Source organism: Entelurus aequoreus, linkage group LG21 (genome assembly GCF_033978785.1).
Source record: "Entelurus aequoreus isolate RoL-2023_Sb linkage group LG21, RoL_Eaeq_v1.1, whole genome shotgun sequence".
NCBI lineage: Eukaryota > Metazoa > Chordata > Actinopteri > Syngnathiformes > Syngnathidae > Entelurus > Entelurus aequoreus.
This window is the reverse complement of record NC_084751.1, coordinates 35,985,800-35,998,892: the sequence shown is the minus strand read 5'-3', so window position 1 is coordinate 35,998,892 and position 13,093 is coordinate 35,985,800.

Genomic DNA, 13,093 nt, shown 5'->3' with positions numbered 1-13,093 from the left:
GGTAAAATACACTTAAATTTTTTTTTTTACTCTATAAAAAAAAAAAAAAAAAAAAAAAAATTTGTGAAATATTTAAATTCATAGGCAAATTCATTGTTACAAGTGGTCCTCTAATGGCAGCCATGACTGCGGTGTGGCTCTCAATGAAAACAAGTTTGACACCCATGCTCTAAAAGTATCAATATATATTTAGAAAGTGTACACCAGTAACATGTGCCTCACAATACGAAGGTCCTGAGTTCAATCCCGGGCTCGGGATCTTTCTGTGTGGAGTTTGCATGTTCTCCCTGCAAACTCGCGTGGGTTCCCTCCCGGGTACTCCGGCTTCCTCCCACCTCCAAAGACATGCACCTGGGGATAGGTTGATTGGCAACATTAAATTGGCCCTAGTGTGTGAATGTTGTCTCTGTGTTGGCCCTGGGATGAGGTGGCGACTTGTCCAGGGTGTACCCCGCCTTCCGCCCGAATGCAGCTGAGATAGGCTCCAGCACCCCCGTGACCCCAAAAGGGACAAGCGGTAGAAAATGGATGGATGGATGGCTGAATTTCCAGAAAGCTCAGGACTAGGCGTATTTCATTTTAATTATGTATATCTCTTAAAACTCTTAGGTAGTAAACATTTGATTTTAGTTCATTTTGTCAGTGAGCGCTCTGCTTTTTCTAAAAATGTTTTGCAAAAAATCTAGCCAAAGATCCTCAGACAGCACTTTGTGTTTTTAAGAATTTTCTGCAAAAATGCAAGTCACAAGTTTTGTTCATTTGCGTGCCGGGATAAAAAATAAAATAAAAGTAGGCTCGATGATAAATGAAAACACAATGGACTTGATGATTGACCTGTTAACATGACAGTGTTCCTTGTATTTATCACTTCCGTTGTGACCTCAGGGTACCAGTCAAGCTCCATCTGTCCCACTGTTCCCTTGGGGTCGCCCCAGAAAGACTTTATAGAGATGACCACCTGCTGTGAGGCTGTGGTCATCAGATCATTTCCCAAAGGGTTATGGGTACTAGGTTGAATGCGGTGTTTAAAAGGGGACATTTGTTTCATTGTTCAAAAAACATTGAACAAAATGTTATTTATAAAACACAAGAGCTTTTTGTTGAAACAAACTGCAGGTAATCAAAACAAATTATGAAATAAAATATTGACTAGATGTACACTAAAATTTAACCGGGATTTTACAGCATTTAAAAGTATTTTGTCAGTAAAATATCTAACTTTACATTACAACTGACTAAAAATACACAACCATTATATTTCAAAGTAATTATTTCATAACAAAATACTAATCCTAGTTGTCCCTAGTTATATCACAAATTACTGTGAATTCAAACATTTGTCCTTTAAGGGCTTCCGTAGACTATGCTGCACACTCTTGTACAATTATCCATCCATCTTATTCCGCTTATCTGAGGTTGGGCTGCGGGGGAGGCAGCCTAAGCAGGGAAGCCCAGACTTCCCTCTTCCCAACTACCTCGTCCAGCTCCTCCCGGGGGGTGTTTATTTTGAACGTGTATGTAGTCACAATCTGATAAAACATACAATTTACATAATCTAATTTTTCTTCACATCTCCGAAAAGAAGTAGGAAGAATGAAAGCTTATTTAATCATACTCCTTTTCCATCTACTGACATATTTCCACTTCCTGTTCTCATTTGGTAACAATTTGCATCAATGAAATACAACACTTCTGTAATAGGTGGCAGTATGCTGTCAAGAGTAATTTTAACAAAATTACAGCTGAGGAGCAACAGCATGTAGTTGTAAACTGAAATTAATTGCTTTAATATTTTACATTAAATCACTAAATGTTAACACAATATGCTGTGATTATAAAATGTTTAATGCAGATTTAGATTAGATGAATTAATGACATATTTATGTATTTAATTTCAGTTAGGATAGACTCATTAGGGTGATTATTTGAAGATTCAAGCATATACTTAATTTTGTCCCATTTGACCCCCAGACCAATGTTCTATTTTCAGCTTTATTTGTATTTTCTTGTAAAATGGACCCGGTCAGCACTGAGGCCGACAAAGAATGAAATTTTGGCTTTTAGGCTTCCAAGAATTCCAGAGATTGTTGAGGATCAGTCAGGATCTTCTTTCCAGTCTAAACATTGGCTTGCGAAAAGCAGACTTTCTAACAAATATTCCTTACTGACCTCTTCTAGAAAGTCTGCTAGTATTTATCCAAGAAAGACAAAGTCCAACCTAAGAGCCACACAAGCACTTCTAATGTTTATGTAAGGCTGACAAAGTGCATTCAGTAAGACCAGATTCATTTACATGTGTTCACAAGTAATCATGTGACTGCTGAACTTTTATAGCCTTTGATTTGATGTGTGATTAACAAATTAGTTATTGTGAAGTTTCAGTGCAGAAAACTAAACATGTTTGACAATATCTCTTTATGCTAGGGCAGATTTTTCAACTACTGGTAAATGTTTTGGGGGCCACATTTCCAGAAAGCTCAGTACTGGAGTGGCTGGGCTTCTCCCTTCATTATTAATTTGTATATTCTGGAGAACCAGCTTACTCTAGAGTAGACATTTGAATGTAGTCTATTTTGTCAGAGTTAGTGTTTTATACTGTATGTCTTCTCTGAGACAGTACTTTTTTTAAGAATGTGCTGCAAACATGTTAGTTTCAGGTTTTTTGAGCAGATCTCGCAGGCCACCAGTTGTATAGCCCGAATGATAGAGGGCCTAAAATGGAACCTTGAACATTACTAGTATATCTAAAAGTTGAACAAATGACATCTGATAAAAACGAGCTACAGCAACACCATAGTTACATCCAAAACCAGTGTAAATGGCAAATAAAAAAAGAATACAATGATTTGTAAATCATTTTCAACCTATATTCAATTGAATAGACTGCAAAGACAAGATACTTAACGTTCGAACTGAGAAACGTTATTTTTTGCAAATATTAGCTCTTTTGGAATTTGATGCCTGCAACATGTTTCAAAAAAGCTGGCACAAGTGGCAAAAAGACTGAGAAAGTTGAGGAATGCTCATCAAACACTTTTTTGGAACATCCCACAGGTGAACAGGCTAATTGGGAACAGGTGGGTGCCCGATGAACATGATAACAAAATGTGTTCAAAAAGTATAAATAACGACAAATAAAGATAGAATACTATTAACTGCAACGTGTAAGTGTACAAAAACAACACACATTTTTAAATAAAACAATCTGAAGTTGTCTTTATTTTTAAGTTATTGTGCCGTGATTTTAACAGTCCGGGCCCACTTGGGAGTAGATTTTTCTCCATGTGGCCCCCGATCCAAAATTAGTTTGACACAGCTGTTTTACAACATTCCACACTACAAAATAATACAAGTATGTACTACTGGGGTGTCAAACGTACGGCCCGTTTGCTAAGTATAAAAATGAGCCAACATTTTTTAATGAAAGAAACTGCTGTTCTAAATGTGTCCACTAGATGTCACAATAGCAATTCTTTGTAGATGATGCTACATATGTAAAAAACAACACATGATGTTAGTGCACCAGTCGAGGAAAATGAGCAAACTACATAAATAACATCCTGTAATTTGATTTTGATATTTTTTTTATCTTGATAGATTGAAAATGAACACCAATGAGTTGATGAACATGATCACAAAATGTGTTCAAAAAGTATAAATAACGACAAATAAAGATAGAATACTATTAACTGCAACATGTAAGTGGAAAAAAACAACATACATTTTTAAACAAAGAAAACAATCTGAAGTTGTCTTTATTTTTAAGTTATCGAGCTGTGATTTTACCAGTCCGGGCCCACTTGGGAGTAGATTTTTCTCCATGTGACCCCCGATACAAAATGAGTTTGACACAACTGTTTTACAACATTCCACACTACAAAATGATACAAGTATGTACTACAGGGGTGTCAAATGTACGGCTCATTTGCTAAGTATAAAAATGAGCCGAAATTTTTGAATGAAGGAAACTGCTGTTCGAAATGTGTCCACTAGATGTCGCAATAGCAAATTTTTGTAGCTGATGCTACATATGTAAAAAAAAACATATGTTAGTGCACCAGTCGAGGAAAATGAGCAAAGTACATAAATAACATCCTGTAATTTGATTTTGATATTTTTTTTATTTTGATGGACTGAAAATTAACACCAATGATGAACATTATCACAAAATGTATTCAGAAAGTATAAATCACAACAAATAAAGATAGAATACTATTAACCGCAACATGTAAGCGGAAAAAAACAGCATACATTTTTAAACAAAGAAAACAATCTGAAGTTGTCTTTATTTTTAAGTTATCGTGCCATGATTTTACCACTTGGGGGTAGATTTTTTTTCTCCACGTGGCCCCCGATCCAAAATGAGTTTGACACAGCTGTTTTACAACATTCCACACTACAAAATAATAAAAGTATGTACTACAGGGGTGTCAAACATACGGTCCATTTGCTAAGTATAAAAATGAGCCGAAATTTTTGAATGAAAGAAACTGCTGTTCTAAATGTGTCCACTAGATGTCACAATAGCAATTCTTTGTAGATGATGCTACATATGTAAAAAACAAAACAAAAAAACAACACATGATGTTAGTGCACCAGTCGAGGAAAATGAGCCAACTACATAAATAACATCCTGTAATTTGATTTTGATATTTTTTTTTTTTTGGTAGATTGAAAATGAACACCAACGATGAACATTATCACAAAATGTATTCAGAAAGTATAAATAACGACAAATAAAGATAGGATACTATTAACCGCAACATGTGTGGAAAAAAACAGCATACATTTTTAAACAAAGAAAACAATCTGAAGTTGTCTTTATTTTTAAGTTATCGTGCCGTGATTTTACCAGTCCGGGGCCCACTTGGGAGTAGATTTTTTTTCTCCATGTGGCCCCTGATCCAAAATGAGTTTGACACAGCTGTTTTACAACATTCCACACTACAAAATAATACAAGTATGTACTACAGGGGTGTCAAATGCACATGTTATTGCACAAGTCGAGGAAAATGAGCAAACTACATAAATAACATCCTGTAATTTGATTTTGATATTTTTTTTATTTTGATGGACTAAAAATTAACACCAATGATGAACATTATCACAAAATGTATTCAGAAAGTATAAATAACGACAAATAAAGATACAATAATATTAACCGCAACATGTAAGTGTAAAAAAATTAAAAACATACATTTTTAAACAAAGAAAACAATCTGAAGTTGTCTTTATTTTTACGTTATCGTGCCGTGATTTTACCAGTCCGGCCCCACTTGGGAGTAGATTTTCCTCCATGTGGCCCCCGATCCAAAATGAGTTTGACACAACTGTTTTACAACATTCCACACTACAAAATGATACCAGTATGTACTATGTTTTGTACTGATATCGTTTGGCTTAATATCTGTATCGGCCAATCCTGAAAGCTCCAATATTATTTTTGATATCAGAAGTGAAACGTATCGAGACACCCCTACTTTTTATGTTGCAGTGTATCTGCTGGTCAGGATGTAGTATATTATTATTTATTATTATTATTAAATAACAATCACTGATTCATGATGTTGTTTTTTGGTGTTCTGATTGTCACTTCTTTAACAACTGTTTTGGTTTTAAACAATAGCGTGTTGATTTACGGATCACGCAATGACAGTTTTTAATAATAACTCCATATTGTTTTGCTGAGTAACGCCATGACTTTGTGAAGGTTGTGAATGAATGGGAGTCCAAGCAGAGTGTGCTGGTGTCGTGTTGTAATCTGAGCCGGGGCTCTTGGATCCGGGCAGACTCCTGAGTGGTGATAAATCTTCGGTGGGTATGGGGGAAGGGGAAAAAAAAGGATGCTGACACGTTAAAAAGCAACATTCTTGTCTAAATCAGACGTAGACACTGGTAGAGACGCCATTGGTAGCTGAATACACTTATAAAGATGTATAGTAGGCAATTGTATTGTTGTGTTGTTTCCATCTTGACTGGAATGTCATTTTTCAATCTTGTATATTCACGAGTTGTTGTGGCTTTGTGGTGTAACTGTACATATTTGTATGGACTACGTTTGATTCTTGGTTCCGAGCTCAGATAAATGCTTCTGGTCACAACACAAACTAAACCCGATCAAAACTGATCCATAAACTGACTGTGTTCACCCCAAACTGGAAAAAACAAAACCATTTTCTACCGCTTGCCCCTTTTTGGGGTCGTATGGGGGTGTATTAGTGCCCAGGGCATGGGTAACTTACACATCTGTGAAGGCACCATTAATGCTGAAAGGTACATACAGGTTTTGGAGCGACATATGTTGCCATCCAAGCAACGTTCTCATGGACGCCCCTGCTTATTTCAGCAAGACAATGTGTAGCGCGTGAGCAAATTCTCCAACAGTTAAAGAACAAAATTTCTCAACGAGCCATTGCAAGGAATTTAAGGATTTCACCATCTGTAATATCATCAAAAGTTTCAGCGAATCTGGAGAAATCACTGCACGTAAGCGGCTAAGCCCGTGACCTTCGATCCCTCAGCCGGTACTGCATCAAAAACCAACATCAGTGTGCCACGGATATCACCACATGGGCTCAGGAACACTTCAGAAAACCACTGTCAGTAACTACGGTTTGTCGCTACATCTGTAAGTGCAAGTTAAAACTACTATGCAAAGCCAAAGCCATTTATCAACAACACCCAGAAACGCCGCCGGCTTCGCTGGGCCCGAGCTCATCTAAGATGGACTGATGCAAAGTGAAAAAATGTTCTGAGGTCTGACAAGTCCACATTTCAAATTGTGTTTGGAAACTGTGGACGTGGTGTCCTCTGGAACAAAGAGGAAAAGAACCATCCGGATTGTTATAGGCGCAAAGTTGAAAAGCCAGCATCTGTGATTGTATGGGGGTGTATTAGTTCCCAAGGCATGGGTAACTTACACATCTGTGAAGGCACCATTAATGCTGAAAGGTACATACAGGTTTTGGAGCAACATACAGTATGTTGCCATCCAAGCAACGTTCTCATGGACGCCCCTGCTTATTTCAGCAAGACAATGCCAAGCCACGTGTTACAACAGCGTGGCTTTGTAGTAAAGGAGTGCGGGTACTAGACTGGCCTGCCTGTAGTCCAAACCTGTCTCCCATTGAAAATGTGTGGCGCATTATGAAGTGTAAAAAATACCACAACGGAGACCCCGGAATGTTGAACAACTTAAGCCAGAGGTCCCCAACTTTTTGACTCGGGGGCCGCATTGGGTTAAAAAACTTTGGCGGGGGGCTGGGCTGTATATATGTATGCATATATATATATATACATATATATATATATATATATATATATATATATATATATATATATATATATATATATATATATATATATATATATATATATATATATATATATATATATATATATATGTATGTATGTATGTATGTATATATATATATGTATATATATATATATATATATATATATATATATATACACATATATATATATATACACATATATATATATATATATATATATATATATATATATATATATACATACATATATATATATATATATATATATATATATATATATATATATATATATATATATATATATATATATATATATATATATATATATATATATATATATATATATATACACACATTGTCTTTATATTCCAGCGAGTTAATCCGTTTTGTCATTTAACATCAATTAACATTGATGTTCATCAACATTTAACATTGTCACGTTATCGATGGGAAAATTTATTTTTAGACTATATGATTTGCCTGAGCGGCTAGGAGACACCGAGAGTAACAAGCAGTATAAAATGGATTAGAAAAAAAATTTAATAAAAATAAAAACAATTAAAAACTTTTTTTTTTAACTTGGGACTTCCCGTGGGCCGGATTTTGGATGATGGGGGCCGGATCCGGCCCGCGGGCCGTAGTTTGGGGACCCCTGACTTAAGCTGTACATCAAGCAAGAATGGGAAATAATTCCACCTGAAAAGCTTCAAAAATTGGTCACCTCAGTTCCCAAAAGTTTACTGAGTGTTGTTAAAAGGAAAGGCCATGTAACACAGTGGTAAAAATGCTGTTGCTGCCATTAAATTCTAAGTTAATGATCATTTGCAAAAAAAAATTCAGTTTCTCAGTTTGAACATTAAATATCTTGTCTTTGCAGTCTATTCAATTGAATATAAGTTGAAAAGGATTTGCACATCATTGTATTCTGTTTTTATTTACGAATTACACAACGTGCCAACTTCACTGAAGTTTATTTACCATGAATTGATTAACGTGGACCCCGACTTAAACAAGTTGAAAATGTATTCGGGTGCTACCATTTAATGGTCAATTGTACGGAATATGTACTGTACTGTGCAATCTACTAATAAAAGTCTCAATCAATCAAAAAACTGGTTTTGGGTTTTGTACACTTTGGTGCTAAAACACAAATTTATGAAGAGGCTTTAAAATCAGTGTGAATTCTTATCATGCATGACACATTAGGGATAGTAATAAAGGGATTCATGCACTAGACATGAGGAATACTTTATTGTCATTGGCTTGCACAAGTACCACAAAACTAAATTTAGCCAGTCCAGGAATTCACAATGTCACGATTGTGCCAATTCATGCAAACTCAGTCAGCGATAATCACTCTCACACTTGTGGACACCTCAGAGCAGGCCTATTGAACTGGCGGCCTGTGAAAGACCCCTGAGTTCAGTTCAAAACTTGGAAGACTAACATTTTTGCTGCAAATTCCTAAAACACAAGAGTGGTCCTGTTGTATAGAGCAGGGGTCACCAACCTTTTTGAAACCAAGGGCTACTTCTTGGGTACTGATTAATGCGAAGGGCTACCAGTTAGATACACACTTAAATAAATTGCCAGAAGTAGCCAATTTGCTCAATTTACCTTTAACTCTGTTATTATGAATAATTAATTATATTTATCTTTGTGGAAACACTGATCATCTTAATGATTTCTCACAATAAATATATATAGAAACAGATAAATATCAATATGCAACACTTTATTTTTATATTTTCTCTAAGTGCACATTTTTCAAATTGAACATTTTCAAATGATCACTTCTAAGACAGTCTTGTGAAATCACAATATCCCATTTTAACTAGCTAGCCACTAACATTTTTTAACAAATCATGAATTACTTTGCACCATGTTTGTACAAATAATAACTCATGTAAAATACAAAAGTCAACTCTCCAATTTTTAAATCATGTCACACTTTGAACTGGACACCAAATCTGTTATCTGTTTCTTTGTCAGTTAGTGGGAAGCCTGGCATTGCATGCTGTTAACTAGTGTGTTGTACTCTGGTGTGTAACTTGACACTGCAACTCTGAGTGAGTCTCGCAGATGTGCATCAGTGAGGCGTGTTCTGTGTTTGAAAGGTTTTGTACAAAGAGTATGAATATGGGGGCCTGAAACTTCTCAACCTTGAAGCTATGTGTCTGTCTTTAAAAGCATCAATTGTTCCAAAGATGTATTTAAACATTGAGTGGTACACAAATGTCCTGTTGGACAAAAAACATGTACTGTATCAAAATAAATTGTATCCTTTTTTACAAGTGATCCCCTCCCAGAGAGTCTGCTGGGAAACATGGCGGGGTTCATAAAGGAAACAATCCACTCATAGTGGTGTTTTCAATTTTATGTGCCAGAAAAAAGAGACGATATTTTGCAGCAGTTAATATGGATGAACTCTAATATTGTAATAGATGGAAAGCCTTTCTTTTGGAAAAATATGTTTGAAAGAGGAATCATTTTTGTCAATGATATTATCAATGAGAATGGTAAAATTATGAAGTATGATGAATTTAGAGCTATGTATGGTGATGCTTGCTCAAGCTTTTCATTTTTTCAACTAACTGGAGTAATTGGGAAAAGATGGAAACAAATAATTAATTATGGAACTACTAAATTATTAGTTTGTGAACCTCTAATAAGAAATTCTAGTTGGCAAAAAGGAACTAAAATAAATACAAAAATATATAATTTTTATTTAATAAAGAAATCTTTGAAGGCTGCCTCATACAACACAAATGGAAAATGGGAGGACTTTTTTGACTGCCCGTTGCCATGGGATGCCATATTCAAACTAATCTATAAAACCACTATCGATGTGCAAAATCGTTATTTTCAAATTAAAATTATCTATAACTTCTTACCCACAGGGAAAATGTTAAAATTATGGAATATGACAGAGTCAGATGATTGCCGATTTTGTTGTCAGGAGCCTGAATCCACCCTGCATTTGTTTTGGTATTGTCATATTGTGTCTTTGTTTTGGGTGGAAGTTGAAAAAATGTGTTTAAGGATTGGTTTGTTTATGAAGCTTAATGTGGTTTCTGTTATTTTAGGAGAGTTCATTGACAATCATGATTTAGTCAATTTAATTATAGTACTCTGTATAATGTTTATTTTTAAGGCCAAAAACAGATATTCGCTTAGTATTACTTTCTTTAAAACATTTATTCAGTATTTTCTAACTTTAGAAAGTTACATGGTTGAAAACGATAATGATGCCAAAAAACATTTAAAAAAAGATGAGAAGTCCTCAAAGGCTTATTTTGAAAGTATAATTATGTTTATAGATTATATGATATCTGTTGTTGTGTTCCCTAATTTGAGTGACCTGGACATAATCTGGACTGTACATAAATGCTTATTTTGAAAATGTAATTTTGTTTATAAATTATATGCAATCTGTTGTGTTCCCTAATTTTTTTCTGTGTACATGAATGAAGGTGTGTGTTGCTGAGTCCGACTTGGACATTATCTGGACTGGGCCTAGTTTAAAAAACCCTTTAAACAAATCTAATTTCATTGACAACCTGGTCTGTTGAAGATAAGGCCCTTTTTAAAAAAATAAAATAAAATAAGAAATAAATAAAAAACATTTTCTTGGATAAAAAAGAAAGTAAAACAATATAAAAATAATTACATAAAAAATAGTAATTACAGTTGAAAATGTTAGTGGACCAGCAGCCTATACAATCATGTGTGCTTCAGGGACTGTGTCCCTTGCAGATGTGTTGTCTATGTTGTGGGAACCAGAATATTGGTACCAGAAATAAATAACCCCTTTTGTGTGAGTGGGTGTGGATGAGTGTGCATGGGGGAGGTTGTTTGGGTTGATGCACTGATTGAAAGTGTATCTTGTGTTTTTTCTATGTAGATTTAATTAAAAAAAAAAAAAAATTTTTTTTTTTTTTTTTTTTTTAGAACAGGCCCGCGGGCGACTCATCTGGTCCTTACGGGCGACCTGGTGCCCGCGGGCACCGCGTTGGTGACCCCTGGTATAGAGGAACTTGGACCACTGTAAACACATTCAAAGAACTCCGGCTTATTAGTGATGCCCAGAGCCAAAAAAAAGTCTGCGGGCTATAGAGCGTTTTCTATTCGGGCTCCAGTACTCTGGAATGCCCTCCCGGTAACAGTTAGAGATGCTACCTCAGTAGAAGCATTTAAGTCCCATCTTAAAACTCATTTGTATAATCTAGCCTTTAAATAGACCCCCCCTTTTTTAGACCAGTTGATCTGCCGTTTCTTTTCTTCTCTCCTCTTCTCCCCTGTCCCTTGCGAGGGGGAGTTGCATAGGTCCGGTGGCCATGGATGAAGCGCTGGCTGTCCAGAGTCGGGACCCCGGGTGGACCACTAGCCTGTGCATCGGTTGGGGACATCTCTGCGCTGCTGACCCGTCTCCGCTCGGGATGGTTTCCTGTTGGCCCCGCTGTGGACTGGACTCCCGCTGATGTGTTGGATCCACTGTGGACTGGACTTTCACAATGTTATGTCAGACCCACTCGACATCCGTTGCTTTCGGTCTCCCCTAGAGGGGGGGGGGGGGGGGTTACCCACATATGCGGTCCTCTCCAAGGTTTCTCATAGTCATTCACCGACGTCCCACTGGGGTGAGTTTTTCCTTGCCCGTATGTGGGCTCTGTACCGAGGATGTCGTTGTGGCTTGTACAGCCCTTTGAGACACTTGTGATTTAGGGCTATATAAATAAACATTGATTGATTGATTGATTGATTGATTCTCAGATCCTTGCATTTACATTTTAACCTTGCTAGTGAGGTGTATTTCTGGTCTTGTCATCCTCGTCCGGACAAAAGGATGACACGGCAGTGCAGCTGGATTAAAAAAGACGTAGGAGACGCTTTGCTGAACAAAAAGTGACTTTATTACAAGCGAGTGTCATTATACAGGACTGCAGTACCTGGAGGAGGTCAAGTAAAAAAAATGATGCACTCCTTACTTGGAGAAGTCAAACCATCAGTTTTATATTCTTCCTTCCTGTCTCTGTGTGTGTGTGTGTGCTAAGTCAGGACAGCACATTCTGACCATAAAAGGAGATGTTTGCGTGTAAGTGTTTGGAAAACAACTGCTTTAAGTCATAGCTTTAATTTTTGGCATTGAGCTAGACAAGTAGTCTCTTCTCAAGGATAGGGCTATCACTTTTGCATTCCAAAGTCCCAATTAGGGCCTCTTTCCTACGAGAAGTCATCCAATCCACCTGCGAATATCAAACTAAGGGGCCTTATCTTATTATGTGCTCAAACTGAAATACCAGTATTTAATTAAACTTGGTGGTTTGCTTTTTCCAAGACGAATATTAACATTCACCCTGTGCAAAACATAATATGAGTTAATTAATTCACTTCCCTAGCAAACATAGAACACTTGGGGTCAAACTTGTGATTTACATAACTCGGCATTCCTTAAGGCACCTCTTTAAAACAACCAGTTTAAATCAACATAAAAATAGGCAAAATGAAAAATAACTTTGTGTTGTGAGATGGTTTGTCCAGTTTTGAAAAGGTGGGTTTTTAATAGTCTTTTGAACATTGTGGTATTATGACATGGACAGATGGAAAGGGGGAGAGAGTTCTAGAGGGTGGGGGCATAGATGGTGCTGGGTTCTATGAGGAGGGGACAGCAGATGATTGTTGGTGGAACGCAGGTTTCTAACAGGAATGTGAGGAAGTCAGAGAGGTAGAACAGGAGAAGGATTTTGAATAGGTAGCCAGTGAAGTTCTTGTAGGACAGGGGTGATGTGGTCAGTTGA